At 54.2% G+C, this 14222-nt stretch overlaps 1 protein-coding gene and 1 long non-coding RNA gene across 3 annotated transcripts in view; one reads left to right on the plus strand and one right to left on the minus strand.

The window, feature by feature from the left end:
- negr1 (neuronal growth regulator 1) overlaps positions 1 to 14222 on the plus strand; it is a 1009857-nt gene that overhangs the window by 298076 nt on the left and 697559 nt on the right. The window lies entirely within an intron of this gene.
- The window catches only part of LOC140427301 (uncharacterized), a 155096-nt gene that overhangs the window by 78841 nt on the left and 62033 nt on the right, over positions 1 to 14222 (minus strand). The gene's annotated exons all lie outside the window — the stretch shown is intronic.

Below are 14222 nucleotides of genomic sequence, written 5' to 3' on the forward strand. Positions count from 1 at the left end.
CTCACGAGATGAGATGAGAAGGAGTCAATCGATGGCTTTATTACGCAGACTTGTTCCCCAGCAGCACAGTTACAGAATGCGGCTGCTGGGAGAACCCGGACTCTTATACTCCGCCTTACTGGGTGGAGCCGTAGGCGGCTGATCCAATCGGGACCCGGCAGCTATCCACCAATAGCCTCTCGGCATTACAGGGTACCGTAATACCCCTAATGCATACCACCACATTCACCGCTTGTTAAAAAAGAACCCGGCGGGGGTAGTGGGCCGGATGGTGGTCGGGGTTTACAGAGTCGGTACCTGGGATGCCACTAACACAGCGGCTATGCTCCGATATCAAACTACTAGCACTATTTACAATGCCGCTTTTACTGGGCAACTGAATTATTTACAGAGGCATTTCTTGCTTTGTTATAAATATTCGATGAATCGAATGGGTGCCCTGGTCGCCCTCCCCAATCGTCTCAGCCCCGGTGGTGATGCAGGCGCTGGCTCGGGCACCGTCGTCTCTGGGAGCGTAGCCATGTCTCTTACTGCTCCACTACCCCTAGGCGGGGCCGGGAGAAGGACCGATCCACCCGGGAAGGGGGCAGCTGTGAGGTGCGCCGGTGGGAGGGAGGGGGTGATTGATGTTGGGGGGATGTGTGGAGTTCCGGCGGGCGCCAGGTCCCGCAGAGTGACCGTGTCCTGTCGGCCATCGGGGTATGCCACGTAGGCGTACTGAGGGTTCGCGTGGAGGAGGTGAACCCTCTCGACCAACGGGTCCGATTTGTGCACCCGTACATATTTTTGGAGCAGGATGGGTCCCGGGGGTGCCAGCCAGGTCGGGAGTGACGTTCCGGAGGAGGACTTCCTAGGGAAGACAAGGAGGCGTTCGTGAGGTGATTGATTTGTTGTGGTACAAAGCAGCGACCGGATGGAGTGGAGGGCGTCCGGGAGGACTTCCTGCCAGCGGGAGACTGGGAGATTTCTGGACCGTAGGGCCAGCAAGACCGTCTTCCAGACCGTTCCGTTCTCCCTCTCTGCCTGTCCGTTACCCCGGGGGTTGTAACTGGTCGTCCTGCTCGAGGCAATGCCTTTGCTGAGCAGGAATTGACGCAGTTCGTCACTCATGAAGGAGGACCCCCTATCGCTATGTATGTAGGTGGGGAAACCGAACAGTGTAAAGATGGTGCAGAGGGCTTTAATGACCGTGGCCGCAGTCATGTCGGGGCAGGGGATGGCGAATGGGAAACAGGAGTACTCATCAACCACGTTCAAGAAGTACGTGTTGCAGTCGGTGGAGGGGAGGGGGCCTTTGAAGTCCAGACTGAGGCGCTCAAAGGGACGGGAAGCCTTTATCAGGTGCGCTTTATCTGGCCTGTAGAAGTGCGGTGTGCACTCTGCGCAGATTTGGCAGTTCTTGGTGGCTGTTCTGACCTCCTCGATGGAGTAGGGCAGGTTGCGGGTCTTCACGAAGTGATAGAACCGAGTGACCCCCGGGTGGTAGAGGTCCTCGTGGAGGGCTCGGTGGCGGTCCAGATGTGTGTTGGCACATGTGCCGCGGGACAGGGCATCGGAAGGCTCATTCAGCTTTCCGGGACGATACAAGATCTCATAGTTATAGGTGGAGAGTTCGATCCTCCACCGCAAGATCTTGTCGTTCTTGATTTTGCCCCGCTGTGCATTATCGAACATGAAGGCAACCGACCGTTGGTCAGTGAGGACAGTGAATCTCCTGCCGACCAGGTAATGCCTCCAATGTTGCACAGCTTCCACTATGGCCTGGGCCTCCTTTTCCACTGAGGAGTGGCGGATTTCTGAGGCGTGGAGGGTGCGTGAGAAAAAGGCCACGGGTCTACCCGCTTGGTTGAGGGTGGCCGCCAGAGCTACGTTGGACGTGTCGCTGTCGACTTGGAAGGGGAGGGACTCGTCGATCGTGTGCATCGTGGCCTTTGCGAAATCCACTTTGCGGCTGAAGGCCTGGCGGGCCTCTGTCGGCAGGGGAAAGACAGTGGACTGAATTAGCGGACGGACCTTGTCCGCGTAGTTGGGGACCCACTGGGCGTAATAAGAGAAAAAGCCCAGCCAGCGTTTCAGGGCTTTGGAGCAGTGAGGGAGGGGGAACCCCATGAGGGGGCGCATGCGTTCAGGGTCTGGGCCACTAACTCCATTTCGCACTACGTAGCTGAGGATAGCTAGACGGTCGGTGCTAAACACGCATTTCTCCCTGTTGTATGTGAGATTCAGGGCGTTTGCGGTCCGGAGGAATTTGCGGAGGTTGGCGTCGTGGTACTGCTGATTGTGGCCGCAGATGGTGACGTTATCGAGGTATGGAAACGTGGCCCGCAAACCCTCCCAGTCAACCGTTCGGTCCATCTCCCGTTGGAAGACCGAGACTCCATTAGTGACGCTGAATGGAACCCTTAGACCGCCCATCTGCTTCAAAAGCAGTGTATTTGCGGTCGCTCGGGCAGATGGGGAGCTGGTGATAGGCGCACTTAAGGTCCATCGTGGAAAAGACCTTGTACTGTGCAATCCGATTGACCATGTCGGATATGCGGGGGAGGGTACGCATCCAGCTGCGTGTACCTATTGATGGTTTGACTATAGTCTATGACCATCCTCTGCTTCTCCCCAATCTTTACAACTACCACCTGAGCTCTCCAGGGACTATAGCTGGCCTGGATTATGCCTTCCCTCAGCAGCCGCTGGACTCCTGACCGGATAAAGGTTTGGTCCTGGGCGCTGTACTGTCTGCTCCTAGTGGCGACGGGTTTGTAATCCCGGGTGAGGTTCGCAAACAGGGAAGGCGGGTCGACCTTGAGAGTCGCGATAGTGAGTGGGGTATAGGGCCGCCCAATTGAAACGTTAAACTCTGGAGGTTGCACTGAAAATCCAACCCCAGTAGTGTGGCAGCGCAGAGGTGGGGGAGGACATAAAGCCGGTAGTTCTTGAACTCCCTCCCCTGCACCGTGAGGTTCGTGATGCAGAACCCAATGATCTCTACAGAATGGGATCCTGCTGCCAGGAAAATCTTTTGGTTACTCGGGTGGATCGGAAGGGAACAGCGTCTTACCGTATCGGGATGTATAAAACTCTCCGTGCTCCCAGAGTTGATCAGGCAGGGCGTCTCGTACCCGTTTATGAGTATCGTCCCAAAGCCCAAATCGTCCCGAGTATCGTGGGCAGTTGCAATTTCTCCCCAGTATTAACAGCGCACTGTAGAATTCGTCCAGCGATTCCCCGGGGATTTGCCATCTCGTCGCGAGCTGGTGGCGTGCGTAGACCTGGTTGATGGGCCGAACGTAGATTCCTCTCAGCATGGCGAGCGCCGCCTGGAAATCGTCCGCTTCCTCTATGAGAGTGTAGATTTCCGGGCTCACCCTGGAATGCAGGACCTGCATTTTCTGGTCTTCTGTACAGGTGGCCGTTCGGAGGTATCCTTCAAAACACGCTAACCAGTGTTTAAAAGTGGCCGCTGAGTTTGCCGTGTGGAGGCTGATTCGCAGACACTCCGGAATGATTCAGAGCTCCATGTTCTTTAAAGTTTGCGCAATAAATTGTAGCACAATCAATCACTCACGAGACGAGATGATAATGAGTCAATCGATGGCTTTATTACGCAGACTTGTTCCCCAGCAGCAGTTACAGAATGCGGCTGCTGGGAGAACCCGGGCTCTTATACTCCGCCTTACTGGGTGGAGCCAGTAGGCGGCTGATCCAATCGGGACCCGGCATCTATCCACCAATAGCCTCTCGGCATCACAGGGTACCGTAATACCCCTAATGCATACCACCACACCCACGGCACTCTCAGCCTCTCCCACCTGCACGCAGACCCGGTGCATGGCGGCAGGTGGCAACATACTGTCCACCTGGGATACAGGGTGGCCCGTCTCTCCTCCACTGCCTCCAGAAGGGTTTCCAGTTCATCGGTGACGTTCTCTTTTCTGCCATCCTGTTAGCTGGGATGGTGTGTGTGGGGAGTGGAGTGCTTATATGCGGCAGCAGCTTGTCAGCCTCTCGAGTGTCAATCCCAACTCCAGTGAATTGGACAGTTTTTCATGGGATTTGGTCATGTTCCACGTGGCGCCGATGCTAGCCCATGAATTGCTCTGGGAACGGCATCGGTTTTCCTGTCAAGAGCACCATCGATTCAGTCCTGGCGTCAACACTTAGGGCGAAATTCTCCGTTACCCGACGGCGAACTCGTGTTCGCTGATTGGGTGAAGAATCGACTCCAGCGCCGAATTCGGGGCCATCGCCAATTTGATGCCGGTCAGCCATGCTCCGCCCCCTCCAAACTGGCATAATCATGCCGCGCGCCGTTGCAGCGGGGTTGGCATGTCATTGGCCGGCCCACCCGCAATGCTTTGCTCCCGATGGGCCGAAGGGCCGAGTTCCTGACGGCACGGACCACATGTGGCTTCACAAATCGTGAACCCGATGTGGTAGCTGCGGACTGTGTCCAGCGCCGCCACACTCGGCCAGGATCTGTGCCGCTGGCCATGGGGGCTTCTGCGAGGGTTGGGGGGACTGGTTGGTGGTGGCATGGGGGTGGGCTGTGGAGTTGCGGAAGGTGGGTTGGGTCCGCAAACGGCACTTAGCCGCTGAAGTGGAGAATCCAGCCCTTAGACTCTGAAACGCAGAGTTCCGCCGTATGTCCTTCCGTCAGAGTTGAATTGCACTAGTTTTATGATCCCCTTGCAGTCGTAAAGCAGGACTCAATTCAGTGTTCCACGACATGCAGATTTCATGACATGGAATACGAGGGATTCTGGAGGGAACCCGATATCAGGCTGCCACCTTGAACGGGCGGCCCGATAGCAGGCATCCCCACCCCCGCACAGCGAATCGGCCCAGTCTCCCCCACACTGCAAATCGGCCCTGAACCCACCACACGGCAGCCCCGCATACCCGATTGCCTGAGTGTTCCCCTCACCCCCAAATACGGGGGGGGGGGGGGGGGGCACTGTCCCAGTGACCCCTGTAATAAGGGAACCCCCCACAGGGATCCTTATTATATGGAGACCCCCCACAGGGACCTCTCTGATAGTGAAACCCCCCAAAGGGACCCCTGTGAAAGGGGGAACCCCACCACAGGATCCCCTGTGATAGGGAGACTCCCCAAAGGGACCCTGTGATAGGGGCCCACCCACAGGGACCCCTTGACTAAGGGGAACCCCCCCCCAGAAAAGAGACCCCTGTCTGGAAACTAGAGAACAGTCCCGACGGGGGCTGTGGGAGGCATTATAGCTGTAACACTTACCTTGCAACTCTATATGTCCATTCTTTGAAGTAGAGCAGCTGTGCCTGCGTCTGCTTCCCACGGATCCACTGTCTGCAGCCCATTCACGGCTTTTGAGTCGTGGTTTGTGTTTGACAGATCATAAAATCCATCTGCAGCTTTGATCCATTCAGATCCCTCAGTGACCTAAGTGGTGAAACCCCAATGTTTGTAAACATTGCCCATATCAAAGGGATGAAAGTGTATGTTAATCACTCAAGTGTGTGATTTCACTGCACTTTCAGAGGCGGGAACCTGGGCACAAAACGCTGCGAGCGGCCGAAAACTAGAATCTCGCCAGCGAGATCTTACGATGTGATCATCTCCACCTTTTTTCATTTCTTTAAGTTTTTATATATATTGTATTGTTAGAAAGTATGACTCAATTTACAGTTTTATTGTAGAAACCTGTAAAATATTGTTGGAATGTGTCTGTCCTGTTTTACATTATTATTGAGATTTGAGCAATAGCATCTTAAGATTCGGATTTAAAATTACGGATTTCCACTTTGCTCTCTTTTTGCTTAACCAAGACTGGGGCGGGACATTTCTTGCCTGATCTTCTGACCTGAGCCGGGTGAGAAATGTGCGGAGCAGCTGCTCCAGGGGTCCCTTCTGTGCTGTGCAGCAGCGTTAAGAGAAGTAAAGCCACTCCCCATTTTTACAGCACTGTCATAAACTGGTCAGTTTAAAGGTCCCTGCCACTCGGTGACTACCGATGGTTTAGGGTGGTCAGAGGTTTTGGGGAGTAGAGGAGTACGGGGTACTCAGGTAGTGGAGAGGTCGGGAGGTTCAGTTTGTCGCGGGGCTGGAGGGTAGTCGGTTGGGTGGAGGAATCGGGGGGTTGGGAGTTAGCCGGGTGTGTGGTTGGAGGTTAGTCCCGGGTTGGGTGGTCACAGGAAGAGTCAGGGTCAGGGCTATTGGGTGGTCAGAGGTTAGGAGGGTGGGGAGGTAGGGTGGTCAGGAGGGGTGTTGGGTAGTCAGCAGGTGGGGACATTTGAGTGGTCAAGAGTGAGGGGACTGGGACTTCCGGTTGCGGCTATGCGGAGCTAAGTCGCACGTTCGTCAGCTCCCGCAAAAAATTGACTTTTGGGCTCTTTTCAGGGCCCCCAACGGTATTTTTTCGACGTTTCCCGCTGTGGGAAGGAGAGTACAATAGTTCCCCGACAGTATACGGCTTTTACCAGGAGCGGGGTGACTAAAAAAGGTGGTGGTGGACCCGAAGAAGGTGCAGGGGAAGAAGAACAAAATGGCGGCGGGCGGGGACCAGGCAGCGTGGATGCAGTGGGCGCAGGAGCAACAGGAGGCTATCCAGCGCTGCTTCAGAGAGATTAAAGCGGACCTGCTTGACCCGATGAAGGCTTCTATTGATAAGCTGCTGGAGACACAGACGGCCCAGGGGGTGGTGATCCGCGAGGCCCGACAAAAGATAGCCGACAACGAACACGAGATCTTAGGCCTGGTGGTAAAGGTGGAGGTGCATGAGGCGCTCCACAAGAAATGGCAGAAGCGGTTTGAGCAGATGGAGAATCGGTCGAGGCGGAAGAGCTTGCGAATTCTGGGCTTCCCAGAGGGGCTGGAGGAGCCGGACGTGGGGGCCTATGTGGTCACCATGTTGAACTTGCTGATGGGAGCGGGGTCCTTCCAGGGGCCCCTGGAGCTGGAAGGGGCCCATAGAGTGCTGGCGAGGAGGCCCAAGGCTAACGAGCCTCCGCGGGCAGTGATGGTGCAGTTTCATCGGTTCGCTAATCGGGAGTGTGTGCTCGGGTGGGCCAAGAAGGAGTGGAGCAGCAGGTGGGAGAACGCGGAGGTTCGAATATACCAGGACTGGAGTGCAGAGGTGGCGAAGAGGAGGACCGGGTACAATCGAGCGAAGGCGGTGCTGCACAGGAAGCGGGTGAAGTTTGGCATGTTGCAGCCGGAGCGACTGTGGGTCACCTACAAGAACCGACACCATTATTTTGAGTCTCCGGAGGAGGCGTGGACCTTTGTTCAGGCCAAGAAGCTGGACACAGATTGAGGGTCGGGATGGGCGTTTGGGAATTGTGGTTAATATGTTACTTTTTGAGTTGGGGTCCTTTGCTCGTTTTTTTTTTCTTTCTGGTTGGGTGGGGGTGGTTGCGGCGGGTTGGGCACTGTTTTGGTTGGGTTGGTCTGGGGGGCTCTTGGAGGGGAGTAAGCAAATGGAACAGGGGTGGATGGCCGGCAGTGTGATGGGGCCCCGCGGGGGAGGGGGAGGCCTGAGTCGGGGGTGAGGGGACTGGGCCTGTTAATGGAGCTGCGTCAGAGGTGGCGGGGTCGGGTAGGTGGTAAGCGCGGGCTTTTTCCCGCGCTGAAGACTGGAGGGGGCGGGGCCGGGGCGGGGAAGCGAGGATTGTTTCCCATGCTTGGGATGGAAGGGGGAGGTGGAGAGCCTGCGGATGGGGAATGGAAGAGGAGGGTGTGTCACACAATGGGAGGAGTCGAAGGAGAGGCGGGAGTGGCCAGGGTCAGCAGGAGTCAGCTGACTTGCGGAAGTGCAATGAGGGGAGTAAAGCAGCTAGGTGGGGTCCTCGCCGGGGGGAGGGTGGTGGGGGGTGGGGGGAAAATCGAGTTACTGCTGCTATGGTCAAGGGGGAGCTGGAGCGAGTGGGGGGGTTCGAGACGGGTGTCTGCTGCCGTGATGAGCGGGCAGGGTGTGGGCGCGTGGCTGGCCAAGGAGGGGTTATGGCTAGTCGACCGGGGAGGGGGGCGGGGAGCCCCCTGATCTGGCTGATAACTTGGAATGTAAGGGGACTGAACGGGCCAGTCAAGCGGGCCCGTGTGTTCGCGCACCTGAACGGGCTGAAGGCGGATGTGGTCATGCTCCAGGAGACACACCTGAAGGTGGCAGATCAGGTAAGATTGAGGAAAGGGTGGATAGGTCGAGGGGTGGCGATCTTGGTGGGAAAGAAGGTGTCGTTCGAGGCGTCGAGCATTGTGGCATATAATGGCGGTAGGTACGTAATGGTTAGTGGTAAGCTGCAGGGAGAGAGGGTGGTGCTGGTCAATGTGTATGCCCCGAACTGGGACGATGCGGGTTTTATGCGGCGCATGTTGGGTCGGATTTCAGATATGGAAGTGGGGGGCCTGATAATGGGGGGAGACTTTAACACGGTGTTGGATCCTGCACTGGATCGCTCCAGGTCTAGGACGGGTAGGAAGTCGGCGGCGGCTTAGGTGCTGAGAGGGTTTATGGACCAGATGGGAGGGGTGGACCCTTGGAGATTTGCAAGGCCGGGGGCTAGGGAATTCTCATTCTTCTCACATGTCCATAAGACTCCCGGGTCGACTTTTTTATTTTGAGCAGGGCACTGATAGCGAGAGTAGAGGATACTGAGTACTCGGCGATAGCCATTTCGGATCACGCCCCGCATTGGGTGGACTCGGAGATGGGGGAGGAGAGGGACCAGCGCCCGTTGTGGTGTTTGGAGGTGGGGCTGCTGGCGGATGAGGAGGTGAGTGACCGGGTCCGAGGAAGCAGAGAGAGGTACCTGGAGGCCAACGATAACGGGGAGGTCCGAGTGGGGATGGTATGGGAGGCGCTGAAGGCGGTGGTTAGGGGAGAGCTGATCTCTATTAGGGCCCAAAAGGAGAGGAGGGAGGAGAGGGAGAGGCTGGTGGGGGAGATGGTGAGGGTAGACAGGAGGTATGCGGAGGTGCCTGGGGAAGGACTGTTGAGGAAGAGGCGCTGCCTCCAGGCCAAATTCGACCTGGTGACCACCAGGAAGGCGGAGGTGGAGTGGAGGAAGGCCCAGGGATCGATTTATGAGTATGGGGAAAAGGCTAGCCGGATGCTGGCGCATCAGCTCCGGAAGCGGGATGCAGCTAGGGAGATTGGGGGAGTTAAGGATGGGGGGGGGGGAGTATGGTGCGGAGTGGGGTTGGCATCAATGGGGTCTTCAGGGACTTTTACGAGGAATTGTATCGGTCCGAGCCCCCACTGGAGGAGGGAGGGATGGGCCACTTTCTGGACCAATTGAGGTTTCCGAAGGTGGCGGAGGGACAGAAGGCGGGATTGGGGGCCCCAATTGGGCTGGAGGAGCTGACCAAAGGGATAGGGAGCATGCAGGTGGGGAAAGCACCGGGGCCGGACGGTTTCCCGGTCGAATTTTCTAAAAAATATATGGACCTGTTGGGCCCGTTGCTAGTTAGGACCTTTAATGAGGCAAGGGAGGGGAGGGCTTTGCCCCCGACGATGTCCCGGGCACTGATCTCCTTGATCCTGAAGCGGGACAAGGATCCCCTGCAGTGTGGGTCTTGTAGGCCGATTTCGCTGCTGAACGTAGATGCCAAGGTGCTGGCCAAGGTCTTTGCCACGAGGATTGAGGATTGTGTGCCGCAGATCATCTACGAATACTAGACAGGGTTTGTGAAGGGGAGACAGTTAAACGCGAATGTGCGGAGGCTTCTGAACGTTATCATGATGCCGGCGAGGGAGGGGGAGGCGGAGATAGTGGTGGCGATAGACGCTGAGAAAGCCTTCGATATGGTAGAGTGGGGGTACCTGTGCGAGGTGCTGAAGAGGTTTGGATTTGGGGAGGGGTTTGTCAGGTGGGCCATGCTGTTGTATGAGATCCCGATGGCGAGTGTGGCCACGAACAGGAGGAGGTCTGAGTATTTTCGGTTGCACCGAGGGACGAGGCAGGGGTGTCCCCTGTCCCCCCTGCTCTTCGCACTGGCGATTGAACCCCTGGCTATGGCACTGAGGGAGTCGAGGGACTGGAGGGGGTTGGTGCAGGGTGGGGAGGAGCATAGGGTGTCGCTCCATGCGGACGACTTGCTGTTATATGTGGCGGATCCGGTGTGGGGAATGCCGGAGGTAATGAGGATCCTCAGGGAATTCGGGGATTTCTCGGGGTACAAGCTCAACATGGGGAAGAGCGAGCTGTGTGTGGCTCACCCAGGGGACCAGGAGAGGGTGATTGGCGAGCTCCCACTAAAAAGGGCGGAGAGGAGCTTCAGATATTTGGGGATCCAGGTGGCCAGGAGCTGGGGGGGCCCTGCATAGGCTTAATTTCACAAGGCTGGTGGAGCAAATGGAGGAGGAGTTCAAGAGGTGGGACGCATTGCCGCTGTCCTTGGCGGGTAGGGTGCAGTCAGTCAAAATGACGGTGCTCCCAAGGTTTTTGTTCCTGTTCCAGTGCCTCCCCGTGTTTATCCCGAAGGCCTTTTTTAGGCGGGTCAACAGGAGCATAATGGGGTTTGTGTGGGCGCGAGGGAGTCCGAGGGTGAGAAGGGTGTTCCTGGAGCAGAGTAGAGATAGGGGGGGGCTGGCGCTGCCCAACCTCTGTGGGTACTACTGGGCCGCCAATGCGACGCTGGTTTCGCAAGTGGGTGATGGAGGGGGAGGAGGCTGCATGGAAGAGGCTGGAGATGGCGTCCTGTGTGGGTACGAGTCTGGGGGCGCTGGCAACGGCACCGCTGCCGCTCCCTCCAAGGAAGTATATCACGAGTCCGGTAGTGGCGGCTGCCCTCAAAATCTGGTGGCAGTGGAGGCGGCACAGCGGGGAGGTTGGGGCCTCGGTGTGGACCCCAATACGAGGGAACCACCGGTTCGTCCCAGGGAGGACAGATTGAGGGTTTTCGGGGTGGCACTGGGCAGGGATACGAAGGTTGGGAGACTTGTTTGGGGACGGGAGGTTCGCGTGCCTGGGTGAGTTGGAGGAGAAGTATGGGCTCCCCCCGGGGAAGACCTTCAGGTACTTACAGGTAAGGGCATTTGCCAGGCGGCAGGTGGTGGAATTCCCGTGGCTGAAACCACGCACAGTACAGGACAGGGTGCTCTCCGGGGGGCGGGTAGGACTGGGGAAGATCTCGGAAACTTACCAGGTGATGCAGGAGGAGGAGGAGGTCTCGGGGATGGAGGTAAAAGGTAAGTGGCAGGAGGAGTTGGGAGAGGAGATCGAGGAAGGGACGTGGGCAGATGCCCTAGGGAGGGTGAACTCTTTATCTTCGTGCGCGAGGCTCAGCCTCATACAGTTTAAGATGCTGCACAAGGCACACATGACCGGGACAAGTATGAGCCGGTTTTTTGGGGGTGAGGACAGGTGTGTTAGGTGCTTGGGGAGCCCAGCAAACCACACCCAGATGTTCTGGGCATGCCCAGCGCTGGAGGAATATTGGAAGGGGGTAGCGAGGACGCTGACGAGGGTGGTAGGATCCAGGGTCAAACCGGGCTGGGGGCTCGCAATATTTGGGGTGGCAGAGGAGCCGGGAGTGCAGGAAGCGAAAGAGGCCGGTATTCTGGCCTTTGCGTCCCTGGTAGCCCGGCGGAGGATTCTTCTTCAGTGGAAGGACGCAAGGTCCCCAAGCGTGCAATCCTGGATCAACGATATGGCGGGGTTTATTAAGTTGGAGAGGGTGAAATTTGCCCTGAGAGGGTCGGTACAAGGGTTCTTCAGGCGGTAGCAACCGTTCTTAGACTTCCTGGCAGAACGGTAGACATTGGTCAATGGCAGCAGCAACTCGGGAGCGGGGGGGGGGGGGCGGAGTTTACTTTAATTATGTTTAATTATACTGGGGGATCTGAAGGGGTGTATATATTTGCTATGTTGTCTCTGTGTTAAGTTGGGTTGTTAATTTATTATTTTTGTACAGGTGGGAGGGGGATACGGAGGGTTGTTTTTTGACTTTTGAATTTAACCCTGTTGGGTTCCTTTCTCATTTTGTTATTGATATTCTGTGAAAACCTTAATAAAAATTATTTTTTTAAAAAAAGAATGAGGGGACTGGGGAGTAGTTAGATTGGAGGGGTCTGGATTGTCGAGGGGGTCAGTGGTGTAGTTGGGGGCAGTCAGGACCTCGTGAGGGTAGTCGGAGAATTGAATGTTGTTAGCTAGTCGGGGAATTCCTGGGGTTGTCAGGGAGTCCGATGGGGTAGTTGGGGCTATACTATAGTTACCAATGGAGTTAGAAGTGGTTTTGATCCATCTAACGTTTCCTGGGTCACTATTCTGCTAAGAGAGCCTGAACCATCCAAAGTCTCCAATTTAAATCAGAATTTTAGATGGTTCCAGGCGCACGGTTATTGCCCATTATAAATGAAACCTCCTGGGTAATTGGGCACCTTCCTGAGCACATTTTCCTGGGTGCCTTCAGGGTACGACTCTCCGGAGAATGGAAGATCTGGGCCGGTGGCTCCTTGCGGTGCTCCTGACAGCTGAACACTAACATGCCCCAGACGTTTGACTCCTCCCATTCTCAGATTTGAATATTTCCTTCAGTGCCTCTCCAGCTGTTAACAGACTCTTCTGGCGAGTTTAATAGGCAGTTAATTGGATGCACGAGCATTGCCACCTTGAAGATTACAGCATATTCCAAAGGCGTCAGAAGACTGACTCACCATTCTGGAGCACTGTTTTTGAAGAGCGCCTGCACCGAACATCACCCCCACGGGCAACTGAAAATCTGCCCCTAGTGTTGGCACCGACTCTACCTCCCACTATGTTTCAGGGAGAAATACCAAATACAGATTAAGAAAATAAACCTAACTGCTGAAATGAAAGTCAACCACAAAGCCAAAAGTGTAAAAAAAAAACAAATAAAAAAGGAAAACATTTTATATAAATGTGTATAAAAAGTATTTATATATTTATATATATATATATCTAAAAGACCTTTTTACAACGGCCTCGATTTTCAGTTTCAATTTTAGATTTCCCTGTTCCACTGTGAGCAATGTTCCAGAGAGGCACTGCTAATATATCTATATTATTGTCTGCCTTTGGTGATAATAGATTATACTGTAACAGAAGGTTACTGCTTTCAGAAAAGAATTTTCTAGATAGGATAAAATAAATCTTTAATCTTCACATTTTCACGCTTTAAGGGCATCCTTTTCTATTGGTAGTGGGAATACTTAAAGCCTCAGATTGTTAATAAATATCAAGAAAAATGAAGGTGTGATTTTTCAGCACACATAGAAATTAATTGTTTGAAATAGCCCCAGAGAATTAGAGGGTGCCATGTGACCTTTAAAATCTAATTTCACACCTGTTTTCCATCATTCCAGTAAAATTGATTATGCGAGTATGTGTTTGATTGAATTTTTTTTTAGATCTGGAAGATGTGTGACATAAGCAATATCTAGATTGTTTTAATATCATAGTTTATGTTTGGTTTTAAATTCACTGTAGAGTTGCAGATGAGGATTTTGTTGAGGTTAACGGACAATATTGTTTCTCTGGTATCATCAATGCTATGCATCAAAAATGGCTAGATAGGCTTCATTTTTTTTTGACTTTGAGCAAAATAATTTAAAGCATTGCACTTGGGTGGAAATAATCAATTAGAAGTAATGCAGATCAGTGGCAGCTCGTGGGAACCAATGGATGATTCAGGAGATTATGTAAAACTAATTTATTCACCCCAAAGCCAAGTATTTATTAGTAAGCTGAATTCTGACTCAAAAGTAATAATTTAGCACTGCCTCAATCTTTACGAAACTCAACTAACTGGCTTACAATCCAGTGGCAACATATTCACTGCAGAGCTCATTAATACCTACTCTGGAGATGTATGTCCAACTGAGCTTGACAGGATTCCCAGGAGACCTCGGGGTGCAATTGGATTGTTGGGTGGTCAGAAGAAGCACCCACATTTCCTCAGTTGGGATGTGCTGGGAAATGTTATTCAGGACAAGTGTCCTTGGCCAACTGTCTTTAGCTGCTTCGTTGCTGACCTTCCCACCATCATAAAGTCAAAAGTGGGGCTGTTTGCTGATGATCGTACAGTATTCAGCACCACTTACATTTCAGAGGTAATGGCCAATATATTTAGGCCCTTTGGGTCACAGGGTCAGTACAAAGATGGGCAGGTGTGAAAATTGCAATGCCAACTGGCATGCCGCTTTGCTGCCACCATCCTGCATATCCCAGGTCATTTCTCCAGAGACGGAACGAGCTACTGCAGGACTAATGAAGGGTATTTAAAGGCA

This window comes from Scyliorhinus torazame, chromosome 7, assembly GCF_047496885.1.
Source record: "Scyliorhinus torazame isolate Kashiwa2021f chromosome 7, sScyTor2.1, whole genome shotgun sequence".
Lineage (NCBI taxonomy): Eukaryota > Metazoa > Chordata > Chondrichthyes > Carcharhiniformes > Scyliorhinidae > Scyliorhinus > Scyliorhinus torazame.